This window comes from Aythya fuligula, chromosome 5 (assembly GCF_009819795.1).
Source record: "Aythya fuligula isolate bAytFul2 chromosome 5, bAytFul2.pri, whole genome shotgun sequence".
Lineage (NCBI taxonomy): Eukaryota > Metazoa > Chordata > Aves > Anseriformes > Anatidae > Aythya > Aythya fuligula.
In genome coordinates, this window is record NC_045563.1 from 6,816,912 (window position 1) to 6,834,052 (window position 17,141).

Sequence of the window (17,141 nt, forward strand, 5' to 3'; positions counted from 1 at the left end):
CACAAATGTGTCTCATTTATGTGTTACAAAACAAAGCTAGTGGAAAGTTGCATCTTCCCACTATTTGATTCTAACTGCACTTCTCCACTTGTATTCTTGCCATACTCCTCAGTGTTATGGTGCCTGTGGTGATGGCTGTTCTCTGAGTTTTCATTTTGCTTGACTTTTATATAATTTGCACAGAGCTTTCAATGAGAAACACTTTTAGTGATGAGTCTGTGGTAACTTTTGAAAACTTCACTAATTCCATTTAAAAGCTTAACAGAGGTCTTAGAAGTGGTCATGCAAACTGAGCGAGTTGCTTTCTTCTGAGACAACAAGCTGTTATCAAAGAGTCTGTATGGCTAGAAATCCCTTTGTGTAACAACACCAACATGTACTGTATGACTTTTGAAAGCAGCTTGGTGTCCTGGATGACAGCTGACACATTGAAAATTAGTGCGACTTTTGCTCTTAGGTCATTTAGGTAAGAACTTCCCTCCTGTATTTCATTTGACGATAAAACTATGATAAGCAAGATCATGAATGTGAGAAGTGAGTCATGAAGACAGTACTGTTGCTGCCATGAAGCTGAAGCAATGATCAGCTAGGCTGGGTTCCCACTTTCTCTAGAACCACTGAAGGTCTGGAGGAGAGCACTTCATGAAAGGTCTTAAAACATTTGCCTTTTTCTAATTCATCCAGGAAGACTTTCAAAATGTTTCTGTCTTCTGATGATTTTTACCACTAATTTTGGTTTTGCATTTGTTTCAGCCTGGATAATGGAAATTTCATTGATCTGTTTCTAGCAATAGAAGATTTTTGGTTATCAGGATGCAGCCTAGCAATACCAGTGGGAATTCAGAAGAAATTTTTAATTTACAGGACTTGATAAATCTGAGTAAACAGAACTGCTTGTGTTTCATATTTCAGTTGCCTGAAGGAGCACAAATCTGTCCTCCTTAGCTTTAACAAAAAATGTGTTAAGCATATTTCTTTCTTAACATAGGTGTAAAATCCAGAAAAAAAAAAAGAAAAAAGAGAGAGAGAAGAAAAAGAAAATGGTATCTGTGGTCAGGGTCTTTATCTTCCCTGAACCTCTTTTCTGAAGAGTTAAGTATATAATGCTATTATAAAACAGGTGAATAAATAAGCACTATCTTTCAGCAGCAGCTTCTTCTGGGATGCAATCTAACCAGCTTTGTTTAGAAAGTTTCAGGCTCCGTGATGTAATTTTAGTGACATTTAAATTAAGCATTCATATTGCAGAACAAAGAGAGTTGCCCCTGTGCAGCAAGGTTTCCTGTCTCCATGCAGGGGTGAAGTCAATAAGCATTCTGCTCATGGCACCAAGGATCGTGCCAGGAAGACAGTCGTGACTGGAAGTGAAAACAAGTCCCTGCTCACCACCCTGTCATTAAATAAATATTTGGCTAATTAAAAAGTGCTCATTATTTTAAGCAGTTAGGTTAGAATAAAAATAGGAGAATAGAAATCAATTTGTGCTTGCTGGGAAAGCAAACCCGATGACCTCCCGAGTGCAATAAACAGCAAGGGCTGAAGAGGGAACACACATTCACACTCATCCTCAAAGAGTGCAAGTGTCCCTGAACCCATGTGGATAAAATATTCATTATTGTTCCACTGAGGACCCAGGGGGGCAAGAATTCAATGGGGATCAAGATTTAGATAGTCTGTGGAGCTGGGGCCTGGTAAAGGGGTGACAGAGTGGCCTGAGGGCAGGGGAACAGGCACCTGGGGCCTGTGGAGATGTGCTCCAGAGAGGTGGCTGTGGAGTTGCAGGCCACCATGGTGACTCTGACCCTTGGTATCGGTGGCATTAGTGAGATTGTCACTGCAATGTTCAGTTCTGGTGGCTGTCCTAAAAACAAGATAGGAAAACTTGGAAAAGAGCTGCAGAAAAGGGCCTAGGCCTGGGAAATGTGCTCTAGAGAGACCGAACTTGAAGGAGGCTTCAGTGTAGCAGCTCTGTAAATGGGTCATCTCTGAAATTGAGGGGATGGTCTTCAAATTAGCAGAGACAAAATGTGATCAAATGGGTGGAATGGGGAAATTCAGCCAAGGCTGTGCTAGAAAAAAGAGCATGATTTTAGCAGTGAGGATAATTCCCTACTGAAACCTCTTATGAGGAGATATATGAGATCTTATGAGATTTTCTCTGCCCTAGACTTAATGAAACAGCCTTCTAAAACAGGCACAAGAATTCCAAAAAACTGGGTTTGGTGTTGGCATTGGGGTGTAGGACCGCTGCTCCACAAGCTGTAAGATGGTACAAGGCTGTGAACAATTCTGTGCCCTTCCTTAGAAGGGGGACTTTGGCCACAATATTTTTTCTTTATTTTTACTTTTTTTTTTCCTCTTTATCTTGAACTGAATAAAATTTTAATCTTCATGTTATGCTGTTTTTCATTTAAGATTGCAACGTTTGAGAGTTTTTCTTTTCTCCTTAGAAACTTCTTCCCTTTCTCTGTTTTTATGGCCTGGAGGTTTTTTCTCTATTTTTTATTTATCATCTCATATTACTGTGGTTTGAAGATATATAGCAATGACGCAGGCTGCTGTTGAGTTTTGGTTCTTTGACTGTTTTCTATTTTTAGATTGTTCTTAGTTGAACTGAAAACAAGGAGCAGCAACTGTATTGGCCCCAATATACAACACGTGTTTTGTGTTGATTTTTATTTTTTTTTTTGTCAGGAGATACAATGTGAATAAAATAACTTGCCCTATATTTGGGGACTATGCAGAACATGAGCCTTTTAAGGAACATACTCTACCTGTATAAGTAATAGGTCTTGCTGTGACTGCCCAGATCTTCCCTGGATGATTGAAATCAGACTAAATAACCTTGTCTCAGTGTCCTCAGCAAGATACGGTGCTGTGGCCAGCTGCAGCATGAGCACCCTACAGAGGGTGGTGAACTATAGCTCTTCTGCTGTTTGGCCATGAAACACTTAAAAGGGGCTGGAGCACAAATGTCCCATTTCGCAGGTAGATGCCCTACCCAGCCCAGGGGATCAGTCTCCTTGTCTCTTCTGCCCAAAGTTTGCTTGAAAAGTGGAACGTCTCCTCCAAGACAGACATGAATAGTCTGGCACTTAGATCTTCAAAGAAATCAGAGGTGACAAGAACCAGGGTAACTGCTTCAGTCTGAGTTGGCAGAGCAGTGCTTGTCACTCAGCCCCCTCCCACCCCTCCCACCCCAAGCACAGCTGAGCATCCCTTGTGCAATTAATTGCAGTCTCTCTTCTTTGCCATAGGGAAAAACGTTGAACATGAATTTTCTCCCAGGATATGTTGGCAACACTCAATAGATCCCAAAATTTCCATAGGTCAGAATTAAATAAAAATAAATCCTTATTACAACTTTTTATCAATGTTTGTACTTTAAAGGAATCAGGAATTCCAAGTTCTACCCTTTCATGCAGCCAACTCATCTACCTCAAACTCTATATAGAAAAAAAACTCCATTTAGAACAAATAAAAGGAAGTATTTTTGTTTGCAGTTTCTTGTAAGAATAGTCTGTGAAAGACTTGTTAAAGTTTATTTTTATGATATGTGATTTGCTTTTTTTTAGCTTGAGTTTCCTCTGAGGTATTGTCTCTCTAATTTTGCCTGGATTACATGAAGTATGAAAGTTTTAGCTGAGCTGCTTTTGAAGAAGGAACACTGCTATTCACAAAGAAAGAGTCTGTGTGAGATTGTCATTTCTACCATTAAAAAATATTACTCAATTTTGCATTATAAAATCTTAACTGTGGTGTGCTGTTCAACTAGATTAGAAAAGATGCCTTTTCCCAGTTAGTGTGAAAGCATTAATCATGCCTAGCATTCAATACTAAGGCACAATCCATTAACTATATAAAATTGCTTCAGGTAGGGTAAAACTCTTGTACAGGCTACGTTTTTTTTCTCTTATTTTCATTTGATTCCTTTTCCCAGATGTGTTCCCCGATCTTGCCTTTATAATGTGGATATTTTGACCAGTGAGTCCCACTGAGCAGACCCAGCTTTATTCACACCACATGGAAAAATCAGATACAGTCCAGGCAGTGAACTTGAGTGTCTGTCGCTAGCAGGTATCTTGATAACTGTCTGGTTTAAGTCAAACCTACTTAAATCTGGCAAGATCCAACTATGAGCTTAGCATTTTCGTAGAGCGTGGCTCCTGATATGCTTTATCCCACTTAACATGCTGGTTTTATCACTCTTTCGCCATCACAGACCAAGCCAACGGGCAGATATATGCAAGGCAGAACCTTACTGTCTTATTTTCCATCTCAAATCAGGTCTTGTGAATATTTGCTTTGTGATTATTCTCAAGTATTTCTGTCTAGCATCTGATTTAAAAATATCTTAGTCAAAGTCAAGCTTCGTGTAAGATCATCTGTTCAAGGCAACACCTAAGCTGAACTGTAACTGTACACCCAGTACTCCTGCGTGGTTCTGAGGAGGAGTGTGTCTGATCCAGGAATGGAAGGATTTCTGCACCTTCCATATCCATTGCTCTACACTTTTAGCTTAGGATGTTTTCTTGACTTATCCTTGCAAAAACACGAGCCCTCTTTAATTCTCCACCCGTTTGCAGTTTTCTTTATTAATTGCTCCTTTTTGTTGCCCATCTTGAAATCAAAACACTAAAGGTTGTGGTTTTGAAGCCCATGCTTTGGTGAGCCCCAAGAAGAAATTCTAAGTACCTGGAATTTCATGGAGAATCACATCAGTCTGCATCAGCTTGAATTGTTCATTTGATTTTTTTTTTTTTTCTTTTTTCCTCATATGCTTTCACATGCGTCACTAGTAGATGAACTTGATCCTGAAGTCAAGGACATGTTTTACTCTCTCCTGCCTGTGACCCCATTCCATAAAGTTTTGAAGCTCCAGGGGAATCATCTGTTACCTGGAACAGGCACCATATGGGGTTAGGTATAGTAGTACCTTGGTAATCATTGAATAGTTTGGGTTGAAGGGGACCTCTGGAGGTCTTCTGTTCTGAAAATGGACCCAGCACAGTCTTACAGATGCTGAATACAGGGGAAGGGTGATTTTCTTTAGCTTGTTGGCTATACTTAGCTGGTCTTTGCTGCAGGGAAAAACTGATGATAAGCTATGGCCAAATGCGATAAGAGGCTTACAAATAGCCCGAAAGGGTGAGGCAAACTGATGCAAATGGTACTGAGACCTAAGTGTTTGCATTGCTCATGCACCCACTGCCCCCGTGGATCTGAGCAGTCTGTGCATCCTGTGGTTCCCACAGAGACAACTGCATCCTCTCAGGCAGAGCTTGTGGGATTTACTGCACTGTTACAGAGAAATTCCCAAGCAGATGTTAAAAGCACAGATGAGAGTGGGAAGTACTTGTATACTGACGATGTACCAGACTGCAAATGAGTGCACAGCACAGAGTTTCTTCCCAGCAAAGGCAAGACGTGCCTTCTTAGCATGTCCTCATATAAGCATACCTCCTTTTTCTTGGCGTGTCATGTGAATCTCCCTTTCTTCTTTCCTAAGAAGCTTTTTTTGTTTGACCTTGCACTATGCAGGTACTCAAGGTCTGCTTGTATCACCCCTTATTTTGTCTTAGACCTGGGTTTAGTGCCTACCTTCTGTGTTGGTCACGTCAGCTTCTGAGACGTGAAGGTTTGGGGCAGACACCCCAAGGGAGTGTGAGTGTGCAAAGAAAAGCATCAGCATTTCTTCCTTCTCCAGTGCTTGCACTGTTGTGCAGAGCCACAAATGGCCAGGATGGGGTGTGAATGCAACCATGCTGAAGTAGTTTATTTAATGCTTCCCCAGCCATAGGCTGGAGCTGTGGATCCAACAGAACACCCCAGAACGGGGTAAAAGGTCAAAGCCTGTTCATCCTCCCCGGAGGCCACATCCCTTGAGTCCTCCCATGCTCAGGGAGACGAGGTTTGCACTGCCCTGCACAGGAAGGCAGTGGACCAGAAAGCCATAATTTAAGTCCAGAAGAGGCTGTTTATAATACTCCATTCTCAGCTCCTGACTAACACGGGCCAGAGAGTTCTTCCCAGTAATTCCTGCTTTGTGTGCTGCATCCCAGCCTGTGTTTGAGCTAGAACAGATCTCTCAGATATGGGCATTTAGTCTTGTTTTAACAACACTGAGATGCAGTATTTGCTGCTTTCCTTGGTAATCTTTTTAGTCTAACCATGCCCTTGAGTGGGAGAATAGGCCTCAGTCTGCTCCCTAATAAACTAGGAGTTTAAATCCTTTTATAAATTTTCCTGATTTTTTTTTTTAATAGATTTTCTAACTACTAGGAGCTCAATCTTACAATTCTTCATCTGGATTTTTATTATTATTATTTTTTTTTAACTTCAGAAGCAGACCTGGCAGGCACTGTAAGTCCATTTCATTTCAGCTTTTTCCTCTGGATAGCGAAGGAATACTATTACTTATTACTGCACTATATTAACATTATTCTTGCAGCCATTAGCTTTTCCAGTAATGCAAATATGTGACTGGTGTTGATGCTGTTAATTAATCATATTTATTATTTTTATCTTCTTCGGTAACATAGAGTCCAGCTGCTTATGCAGATGCCAGTCAGTCAGGCAATAAACCCCCTGGCCCCACAAGACAAATTGATGATGGATGGCTCTGTCTCGCTGCGCTTATTGCGTATGCATTTGCTGATAAATCCACTGCTTTTTCTGCATCGTTGACCAGCAGCTTGAGACTCCTGTTCTTTTTCATCAGTAGCTTGTAAAATGCCATTTCGACATTGCTTCTGCAACGTGGCCTGTGAGCTGGGTGAGGCTTTGGCTGTCCGGGCAAAATAAATGACTGCCCTGAAATTTGGGAGCAGTTATAGAAGGGAGTTGAAATGCTGATAATGTCTTCCTGGGCCTGTCTGCCCAGCCACAGGATACTCTTCAGGGCTGTGTGAGGTATGAACACGTTCAGCCCCAGCCACATCAACCAGCTCCCATTTTGGGTCCAAGAATTTCTCTTCTTGGCTCCCCTGAGAGCAAGGTCTGGACAGGTCAGGGGATCTCTGAATGAGTGAATGTGGCTATCAGGTCCTGTTGGTTATCAGGGTAACCTTGGTAAGCTCTGAACCTTGGGGATAATGTGCTGAAATTCCCTCTGCCTTCAAGAGAAGCAGTATGGGGTTGAGGAGGTAGTAATTCATCAGTCCCAAGCAGCAGCAGCAATTACAAATATCCTGGTGAAGGAGTTTCCTGAGAAGCTGTTGAGCTGAGGGGACAGGGTTAAGTCTGTTAGAAGGATTTTGTGAGCCTTGCCCAAATTTAGAGATCCTTTACTGGTCCAGACGTACAGTAAATGTGATGATGCTGTTCTGTGTGTGTAGAGTTCAGCTGCATGGCGTGTGAATGCTGGCCTCGGGGTGCTCCTGTGATTTATCTGTGCACCCACGGAAATCAATCTCTGATCTCTTCCTATCTGAGGGCCAAAGGTCTGAGGTCTGACTGTGGCACAGAGCAGCACTGAGCCGGGCACAAGAACTCAGCAGTGCTTGAACTGCATAAGCAAGCAGAAGGCAAGGGGTGGGAGGAAATTTTTGCACCCACATATTGCCCAGAGCCAGAGAAACCAGGGTTACTGCTCTTTTGTAGAGCTTATTAAGTCCTCTGTAGTGTTTCAATCCCATGGCTGGTTTTTCATCGTAAACTCTGCTACATGCTGGCTCAAAGCTGTTTGCTGTGAGCAGAGGGCTGGCTGCATCACCCCCACCATTGCACTGGGGAGCATGATGTGCACACCTACAAGAGTCTTTCCACTTGAGCTAACTGTATCACTGTAAACTTCTGACCTCACATCTGGGAATTGCTCACGCCAAATTAAGATGTGGCTTGCAAGACTGTTGATGAGATCACAGCTGAAAAGCAGTGAATGTTCGCTTCTGGGGATAAGAGTGGGATCTGAGATGATACCAGGATCTCTGCAGTATCTATTTCCTAGTGTAAACTATGATGGTGATAGCAATTGCATCTCTGAGCAATTATTTTTTCCACCTATTTTTAGAAACACAAATTTTTAGTATTTTTTCCAGCACAGCCAAGCCGTGTACCTGCTTACAGAGTATACCCTTGAATTACGATACCTGAAGTATTTACAAGCAATGCCACAAGTGTTTCCCAGAGCCTCTGTCACTCCTGTAAGCCTGCATATCTCTCCAGCTTTTTTACAGTAAAATAACCCTCCCCAGGAACACTTCTTAAAAACACATGCAGTGAATTTAGGGGGAAGCAGTTTAATCAAGTAACGTTTATACCTGACCTCCCCTTCCCAGTGACTTGTTCTGGGAGCTGCCGGATGGTCCCATGGCTGTTTCTGGTGCAAGGCCATGTCTGGTGCCACACGTCCTGCACGTCTGCCTGGGAAGGGGGAAGACGAAAGTTCCAGCTCAGAAATCACTTCTGCAGGGTCTCTAACTTGTTTTGCGGCAATAGCATGCTGTGCAAGTCTTAGAGCAACCTCTAAACTTCATTGTGAGTCTGGTTCAGAGCAAACCCTCCAAAATTTTTATACCCGCTCATCTGTTAACCCAGAAGTGACATTCCATTCCCAGCACCAAATTCACTCAAGATGAGTCCCATGCTCTCCAGTATGCAAAACTGATCCAGCAAAGAGCATTTCCCATCAACAGGTAGTATACACATCCTGACAACGCATATATCCTGCTGTGACATCTCATTGAGTTTAAGCCATTGTAATTATCTGCTTTGGTGGTCTTCACAGAGAAGCTTATCCTTCTTGGAGCCAGATACTTTATGATTGAAATAGAGTATACATTTTCATAAAACATATAATCTTCACTTACAAAGGTCAGATAGATAATGGTACACCGTATTACCCTCTCCTTCACATTCTGCTCCAATGCTTAGTTATTTTTACCATTCAAAATATCTTATTCTATATTTGGACTTTGTGGACTTAAGCATCCAAGCATTGGAAATTATCTTTGTTGGTTTAGAGGGTCTTTTGCACAGGGTGTGTTTTCACTCTTCCTGTCTCTTGCTTTCATTTAAATCACATTTTAAGTTTCCCTTGGATGAAGGAAATAGCACAAATGGAAATCAGAATTGCTGTTCCATAAAAGATAATGGATTGTGACATTTATTTTAATTGGGTCAGAGAACATCCTCAATTAAACTGTATTGCAAAATGCAGGTAACATGTTGGAGTCACCTCAGAATGGAAAGTAATGATATGAGTCAAATACTTAAGTCTGTGTGTTTTTGAGAGAAGTTTCATTTAAAGTGACAATTCTGTGTTGAAAGCTTTCTTTATTATGGAAGGATAGTTTTGGATTTTGGATGATGCTCTTCTCTCAGTCTCTTTTCTTTCAAGATATGTCTGTAAGACATGCAGTTGGCCAATACCTTTTCAGAATCATCATCGTTGCCTCGGAAAGTTCATTATTCCACAAGCAGAGGAGACATAAACAGAGTGTATGAGACCTCTTTATAAATATGTATAAGGATATTTTAGGAGTTTTTATCTTAATGTTTTTCTTCTGTTACTTTACTTTCTTGCTCCACCTTCCTTTTCAATAGTTTCCCTTATTATTTTGGTCAGTTACACAAACAATTTGTTAAGAAGAAAGACTTTTACTCTCTCCTCATGTCATTGCTGTGCATAGCTGGTCTTGATTAGCTGTGCCATGCTACTTTTCTTTGAATCTTTCTTCCAAATGCAACAGTAATCTACTTTTAATAAATGCAGTTTAGTGGTCTTATTGTTGTCAATTTTATTAGATGATAAATCACCTCACAACTAGTTGTTGCCTTCAACTTCCTAATATGATCCACTTGGGAACCAAATTACTACTTCTTAATAAACTCTTATTTCTTTTACAAAACATAGACATCTGTATTTTCTGTATACTAGTATACATCCACAAAGATCAGACCATTCACTCAGCATGGAGCTGCTGAGAACTTTGTCCCAGATAAGTTCTCCCCTAAACTTTGTACACTTCCATTTCTACTTTTCTGGCTTTAACAATGATTCCCTCCTGAAAATGTTCAGGAAAAATTTATTTTCTTGCTAACTCGCTGTTAAGCCTCCCTGTGGATGGAAATCTGCAGGGGATGATTCCAGTAGGAATTATCAGATATGGATGTCAGGAAAGATGAGGTCTGTGCAGACCAGGGAGTATTGAAGTGTTCTTTGCCCACCAATCTCATATGTAGACTTTGGGAAGCTGAGGTGCATGCCACATCATCGTGGTCTTCTTGTCGTGTCCCTCTGTTCTTGCGGTGGTTCTGCTGCCATGAGAGGCCCCAGAGCCAAATATGCCCTGTAAATAGGTGTTACTGTGGCATCTTTTGTAGGAAAACCTTGAAATTCCATTTGATAGTCATGTTTGCCTTTATTATTGTATTTATGACCCAGGGGCAGAGGCTAAGGGCTAAGACTGTTCCACCCTACTGGGGCTGTGATCCTTGTTCTCTGCTGTTTTACATTCCAGATAAGATTCATGTGTACCTCGTGGATAAAAACAAACAAACAAACAAAAAATACCTCAGTTCCTTGGGAAATCAAAATGTTTTGATTTGCAATTGCAGATGATAACTGTGAAGTGCCCAATCAGAAGGGAAAAGGACTCGGGATACTCAGGATAAAGCCATGACTATGAGACAACATTCAGACCAAGAGCTTTTCCTGCTCCAGAGTGTATTTCTCTCTCTAGATTTATTCCTCAGTTGAATTTATTCAATTTCTAAGTGACAAATGTCTACATCTGGGTGGTTATTAGTTTCTTTTACATCCTTGCTCTTTCAGTGACATATAAACTTCAGTTTATAGCAGAGTAAACTATTCCTTGTTCTTAGAGGTGAGTGCCCTCCCTAAATGTCAGTCTGTAGAACTGCTGCCTTCCCCACTGCTCTTCATTTACAATGCAGAAGGGAAGAGCTTCAGCAGAAGTTATGTAGAAAAGAGATGGACTGTCACAGTGACCCCAGTACTGGATTGTACGGGTATCTGCCTAGATTGTGGGACATCTGGGTTGAAAATCTTTACCAGTATTTAATACACCTGTAACCAGCATAGTCCTGTTTGGGAATACTGCTCTTATTAACAGCCCCTTTCCTATTTGGCTTGGGTGAAACACTGTGTCCCTTTTGAGTCATTAGTTCTGTTCTGATTTTTATAAATGTTGTCTGACCAAGGTTGCCATCAAAACGTGTATGTGTCCCTGAAAGGGTTTGCTTTCATTGAATCAGCAGTTTTTGATGGTCACATAAACTATTTTGTTCCCTCCTCCCACCCCCGAAAAAAAAACAAACAAAAAACCCACACTTTTTTAATAGCTTTTTTTTTGAAAGCTATTTGAAATCTATTTCAAAAAAGAGGCAAGCATACTAATTATACGTTCAGCAAAAAATTAGAAATATGGTTAAATATGCAATAATAGCAGACAAGCTCAGAAACTCTGAAAGCTCCTCTGTTCACCCAAGTATCAGGATGTAGAGACAGGGGTATTGTATATGTTCATAGGTTCTTGGTTCCAGAGAGCCTAAAATAGATAGAAACATATCAAAAACTATATGTTAGCGAAATCGTCTCCAAGCATATTTCAGAATTTTCCAACAGGGGATCTTTGACCTAAGCTCGGAAAATATATTCTGCTTTTCATTATGTTTCTTAGTCACAGAATGACACTTCAGGTTCGTTTCAGCAGCCAATGCCATCAGACTGAGGCGTGAGTTCTCCTGTGACAGCATTAGATCAATCATGTTTTAAAGAATGCAAGTAATTGCTCCTACTCCTTTTTCCTAGACACTCCAAAACTGACACTTTGGGTTCATGGCAACCTGAGTTGCTAACACGGGTTGAAAGGTGAGAGAAAAGTATCTCAAACTTGCATTTTCGATATTCTTTTCTAAAACAAGTTGTTTTCAAATAAAAAAAAAATAATATTTTGAAAAGTGTTACAAAGCTTGGGGACTTGATTGAACTCAGAGCACGGTTGGTCCTTATTGAACATACACCGAGGTTACAACTTGAACAGGTAGGTCATGTTATATGAAGTTCAGATGTCTGTAATAACCTCTGTGAGCCAGGTCTGTTAAGGGACCTTTCCTACACTGATAGACCTAAATAAGCAGTAGAAAATGCCACATAGGTGTGCCACCTTGGTAAATTCCTCATGAAGGGCCAGTATGCGTACTCTGTGAAAGAAATGGGTTACAAACCCAGTGAATGAGCTTTTTTACATGCTGTAGGTGTTCCTGAAGGCAATCATGCTAAACTTTGCTAAACTTGCACTTCCTCTTCATAATCTTGTACACAGGCACTGGAAATTCAAGCCAAGCTAAATCCAGACTAGAAACAGTCTGTGTGTTTTTCATAGTGATGGCAAGTAATCACCAGAGCAAATGTGAGGAGTTCTTGTCAGCTGTCTGTTGCTGGCATCTCTTAAACTGAGATTAGACATTTTTTTTTTTCTAAAACAGAACTGCAGTTGAAATGGGGTGAAGTCCCAGGAAGTCCTAGGTTCTGCATTACACAGAAAGTCACACTTTCTGATAATAGCAATGTTTCCTCCTGACCCTGTAGCCTCAAGATATATTATTGACCACATGGTAAAGCTGCACCACCAGAGAAGAAAGGCTGTGGGACAGTGGGAATTAAGACATTTTGTGCTATCAGTATGCACTCAGAGAGCATCCTCTCTAGCTTTACTGCTGCTGTCCTGCTAAGAGGAATGTCCTACACATTTCTTCTTCTCCTCCAGTGTTCCTCAAGAAGCCCTGATGAATGAGAAGGCCCTCTGAGGGCATCCTGTGGTGGCACCTCCTGAAGGCTTAGCTGAATGCTCATGTAGGTGAAGGGGGATAGGAGATGATAGGACAGCCGTTCCTTTCCTCTCCTTTACCTCATGCCCAGATGAAGTTTATTGCTGACATTTTGTTCAGGTGGCAGGAAGGTGGACATTGAAAGCAGTAGGGATTAAATCTTCTCCCTTCTTTGGATTTCTTGCAGGTAGCAAATCAGGATGGGCCAGCACAAATCCCACCAGACAGAGATAGACACACAAAAGGTGAGGGAGTGGTACAAGCACTGAACTTTCTCCCTCCCACTTGAAAATGCTCCAACTAGCCCATCGCAGGCTTCATCCACAGGTAAAGACTGGTAATTGGTAGTCACTGTGTGTGATTAGCTCATGAGTGTAAGGTTTGCTACAAGGCTGGAGGTAAGGAAGATGTACCAGGACAGTTCTGTCTCTTTTCTGTGCCTGAAACCCTGCAGTGCTCTATAGAGAAATGAGAAGCGAAAGGTTATATTGATAAACTTAATCATCTGAATCTGTTTTTCATGTGCCCTTGATACTGTAAAATCAAAGCACCGCACCCCTGCCAGGCATTAAAATGCCAGATTTGAGGGTCATTAAAAGCAGCAGCATGCTTAATCAGGAGCCCTTACAGAGCAGCACAAAGCTGCTCCTCCCTTTCTATACATGATTTATTTTTTAATAAGGGCGACCAAGATGGCAGCCCGTGCAATGCTCTGTGCTGCACAAGCTGCTCGGCAGCAGGTTGTGATGATTTGCAAACTCTCTTTGCAGCATTAGTGTCTATGTGAACAACTTGGAGGAAGCAGTGCCTTCTTATTGCTTTAAATGCTTCCTCCTATTATATGGGACTTTTGCATTCTCGGTTAAGAAGGGAGTTGCAGGACTCATTATGTGGATATGAATTTTTAAATGTTATATGATTATTACCTTCTGGTTTCCTCCACAGACTCCCAAGTACCCAAGGTACAAAAGCTCATTCCCTTGGTCTTTGCATTGCTGTCTGGCCATCATCAGTGGGTGCTAGCTGTCCATTATGGTAGGTCTGAATTATTAGCTTCATTCTTGATTATCAATGAGATTGGGTGTGTGACCAGATAAATCTTCAGCTGAGTTCTTAGGAAAAAAATGCAATTCGTTGGAGGCAGCAGAAAGTTGAGCTGTTGTCCCAGCTCAGTGTAGCACCAGGAGTCCCCTAGGGTGGGATTCAGCTCCCAGGTAAAGTCTGGAGCCTTCTGGACAGGTGCTCTGGACCTCACAGTGTCAGTGTATTCAGAGAGATTTAACAGTTAGCCCCACACACCAGCCATTCACATGTTTTATACGGGAAAAGATGGCTTAACGTGTTCCCACCTGAAAAAAGAAAAAAAAAAAAAAGAAAGAAAGAAAGAAAAAAAAAAGCCAAGCAACCAACCTACCTTGTGTGACTTGGTAGTGGCCCTTCATCCTTTCAGACAAGACTCACCATTCCCATCCTTACCACCACAGTCTACTTGCTTAGTGACTCTCTCCTCCCCAGTTCTGCTAGCTCCATGTAGAGCATTCAGCATTCAGCTGGGGCTGCAGCCAGCAGAGCCCCAGTGGAGGGGGACCAGTGGTTGGCAGCACACAGCCCTCATAAGGGTGTACACCAAAACTATTTCTTCCTGCAGCAGAAAATTTGCATTTAGACCAAGCAGCTCAGGGCATAGACCTGTCACAGGTCAGGCTGGGATATGCCTGTGTACCAGAGGACTGCAGGTCTTCTGTCCTCCCACTTCTTCTCCTTTGGGATACAAGGCTATTATGCTAACCTTTAAGGAAAGGTGAGGTTTTAAAGTAGGAGAGGACAACCACAGGGAAGGCAGGCAACAATGTGTGAACAACACACGAGCGAGGAAGGCACCTGCTGTCTTGAAGCATTTTCAAATGTTAAGAAAATATAATTGGGGGCACAAGTTGAAAGAGTGCACAGGGAGCTTTTAAAGTGGAGGGCTGGTGCTTACATGGAGGATTGCCTTTTTGTCTCTCTGATCTTGGCAGCCTCCAGGAGCTGTCGTATTCAAATGGCTGAAGGATTAGGAAAAGAAGTTCCATGCGGTGGACAAAATAAGGATCACATTTACCCTTTCCTTTCAAGTCGTCATCTGTCATTCCGAGTCTTTGCTAAATAAACAAATCCTCACAATGTGAGCTACCATTTATTTGTCTGCGTTTCAGACATAAACCTGCCTCTTTAATGCTCTATTTTGTGAGCTAGGGAGACCATTCTGAAACCCTGGGGAAATGCAATTGTGCATCTAATTTCCAACGTGGAGAAGGCAAAGGTTTTCAAACAGATCTGATGACTGTGGGCAACCACTTTGTGAGAAACATAAAGGGAACCTGCAACTCAGAAAATGCTGAGCCCTTTGAAAGCTGTCTGCTTAGACAGAACTTGATGGAGGGGAAAAAAATAAAGGTTTGCTTGTTTTTTCCTTTTTTAAGCTCGCAGATGGAGCCCAGCTCTTATGAGAGCAAGGGATGAGTAGCGTGGATATGAGCCAGACGTAGGACTGGTAGGCTGTGTTGCGACTGCCCCAGATAGATGTGTTGATCCCTTGGCGTGAAGCATCCTCTGCTGTTCCCATCCCAAGCAGCTCCTCATCACGGGCTTGCGGTGGAGCTGTGGTGTTGATTATCCTAACGCACAGGGAAGGTTATAAAGGAGCCTGGTTTTCATCAAAGATTGAACTGGGAGAGTTCATTTCCCAGTAGTCAAGCCAAAGTTTTCAGACCAGTTGGGTGTGTTTTCCTGATGCCCTTTTACAAACTCACCCCACTTGTGTGGCCTTAAGATTGAAATATTTGAAGCTTGCCCTGTGTTTTGCTAAGAGTGCATGAGCTGGTTCAAGGAGCAATGAAGACAGAAGCCTCAGATTCCTCTGTTTCTTGTGCTGAAGGATTGAAAGGCATTTCCCAAGTTATAAATGCACTCCACCACTGAAATGCTACCATTTTTAGGATGCTACATGAATGTCCCGAGGGATGGAAAAAGCTAGGAATGAGATGTATTGCGTAGCTTTGGGTACTGAGGTAAGTAGCCTAAGGTACATGTTCTTATGACAAGATGTTCTATGAACACCTGAATGACCATGTGGCATAAGCAGCATTTAGCTCTCATCTGAGGGACCGAAGTATTCCTTCTCTGTGTTTAGTAATACTGAAAGGCTCAACAGACCCTGCAAGGGTTTGAACTGTTGCCTAGAAGACACTGATAAATTTCAAATGTGAAGTTTTACAAGATACAAGGTATTTTGCTGTATGTGACCTTGTGTAGTTAGAAAACAAATTTCATGTTTCTATCACTGTGGTAGTTCTTTCCCTGCTTCATCTCCTTTTTATTTATTTATTTATTTATTTATAAATAAACCAATCTTGTTCCAAAATCAAGCCCAACAGACAGCACTGGCCATAGCATATGAAAAGCCTACAAGGGAAATATTTTGAAAGTGTTGCAATTTGTTATCAAAAAAAAAAAAAACTAAAAGAAGAAAAAGAAAAAAAGAATATTCACTGTGCTCCAGCCAAGACTGGCTTGGCTTGGCTGTACTTCTCCTTTGTATGCTGATCCAAAGCTCAGAAAGGAAATTGAGACCCGACAACCCAAGCCAGCAGTTCCCCATGCTCCCAGACATCACCTGGCCCACCGCAGGGACAATCTGGGGACAAGGAGGCTGATGGCATAGAGGGTCAGGAATGAGAGTCCTTTTCTGGTCCCATCACCAGCTTACCACAATACTTTTGGCTTGCAGCTCTACTGGCATATTGCACTACTAATGCAATGCAGGCAATAACCTTCAGGTTGCTTGTGAAGTGCTCTGAGCTCGGTTTATCTCATTATGAATGTGGTAAATGTGATTGTTTTCTCCCATGGAAAAGATGAAGCTCAAGGTTCATCTCAAGGCAGTGACATTACAAGGGGTGGTGTAGTAGATACAAGCTGTGTCTTGCTTTGATAGCCTCTGCTTGAGGAACACATGAAGAGGGCAGCCACTTTTTTTATCTGTTGAGAGAGTTTTTTTGGAAGGCTTGAGGGTGCTTTCTTCTCCTTCTCTCTGAGACCATTAATTTCTCTGTTTTTTCTAAATTCTGTATTGTCTGGCATCATTTATATTACAAACCTGTTTGAGTGTGCGTTTTATAGCATAAGAAAAAAAGGGCAGATTGATAATGTTGAGTAAAATAATTCAAATGCTTTCAAAAGGATTTTTGACTGTGGTGAAGGTGGAAAATTTTAATTTTGTTTGGAATGATCTTTGCATTTCATTAACTTATTCTGGACCTTCCCTTTATTGGCAATGCAAACATAAGCCAAAGAACATTGATACA